At 45.7% G+C, this 1,596-nt stretch overlaps 1 long non-coding RNA gene across 1 annotated transcript in view; it reads right to left on the reverse strand.

Moving 5' to 3' along the window:
- Positions 1–1,596, reverse strand: part of LOC114619436 — a 10,493-nt gene that overhangs the window by 7,817 nt on the left and 1,080 nt on the right. The window lies entirely within an intron of this gene.

Genomic DNA, 1,596 nt, shown 5'->3' on the forward strand with positions numbered 1-1,596 from the left:
TTTCTTTCTTTCTTTCTTTCTTTCTTTCTTTCTTTCTTTCTTTCTTTTTTTGGTTTTTTGTTTTTCAAGACAGGGTTTCTCTGTGTAGTTCTGGCTGTCTTGGAACTCACTCTGTAGACCAGGCTGGCCTTGAACTCAAAAATCCTCCTGCCTCTGCTTCCCAAGTGCTGGGATTAAAGGCGTGCCCCACCACCGCCTGGCCAGAACTTTTTCAAGAAAGTAAATGAAAGCCATTTTCACACATGGTTCACACTGAAGCAAAACTATTTGGTTGAGGGTGAAACTCCTCTTACTTAGTTGTACAGTGACAATAACTCATAAAAATAGTTCCTAAAAATGAGGGTGTCTGAAAGCCGCGCTTGTGTGCTCACACAGGAAGTGAGAGGGAAGAGAGAGAGGGGGCAGAGAGGCAAAAGGGACAGAGAAGCAGGAGAAAGAGAGGGAGAGAGGGGGAGAGGAAGAGGGCGAGAGAGGGAGGGAGAGAGAGAGGTGGAGAGAGAGAGGGAGGGGGAGAAAGAGTGAGGGAGCGAGAACTATTTAAAAGAGCAAGAAAAGGAGAGAGAAATTGGAAACTCAGTGACGAGAACAGTGGTTCTTCATTATTGAGACAGGACCATGTTGGCTTCAAATTATCCATTCTCCTGCCTCAGCATCTCTAGTTTTGGGATTACAGGCATGAGGCAGACATATTGATAGTAGTTTTTAAAGTGTAAAATTGATCCTCACAAGCCATTTTGAACTCAGGATAAGACAAGTTTCAGAGGTTGAGGTACTCTGTCTGATGTGGGAGAATTAACAATATTTAAAGGCTATGGCTGTATCCTGTAGTCAAGTGTATCACAGACTGTAGCCAGATTCAATGGCTATCACTGTGAAACAAACAAAGAGGTCCTCTGGGTTCAGGCTGGGCCATCTTGTATTTGTGACTCTAAGCTAGACACTTAAACTCTCTGCTCCTCAGTTTCTTCTTTTGTAAACCCAGATAACGCTGATATGTTATATCTTTGTAACTGTTGGGGTGATTAGTAGGAAAACTCATGGAAAGTGCAGCCAAAAACGTGTACAGGTTAGGTGCTCGGCAAACAGTTCAGCAGTGGCCACTGATATACTATTCTACAAGACAGACTGGCAAGCTGAAGAAGAAAACAGCCTTGTGACAGAGGCTGGGACTTGTTCACCAGGTGCACGAGCCATTGTCTAGATGAAAGCCAGCAGTCTGTTCATGGAAAAAGACTGGGATTTGGAGAAGAGATACAAAAGAGGCTCAGAAATAAATGTGAACAGTGTACGTTGAAAGGAGGGCTGGGTAGGGTGAGAATAAGCCGAGTTCCCTGCTGCAGGGGGGCAGGGGACCCCATACGCCGCTGCGGGGTCAGAGGACCCGGCAGAAGAAGCTGGTTCCTGTTGGCACATGGAAGGCCAGGACACAGTAATGAATTACCATTAAGGGATTGATACTAATATCAAGGACCTGTGCAAACAAAAAAGGCACAAGATGGTTCAAAAAAAAAAAAAAAGAAGACTTTATCTTCTTCTCCACAGGAAGCCCCCCCTGCCTCCCCTGCCTCCCCTGCCTCCCCTGCCTCCCCTGCCTCC

The sequence above is a fragment of the Grammomys surdaster genome, unplaced genomic scaffold (genome assembly GCF_004785775.1).
Source record: "Grammomys surdaster isolate TR1022 unplaced genomic scaffold, NIH_TR_1.0 150, whole genome shotgun sequence".
Classification (NCBI taxonomy): domain Eukaryota; kingdom Metazoa; phylum Chordata; class Mammalia; order Rodentia; family Muridae; genus Grammomys; species Grammomys surdaster.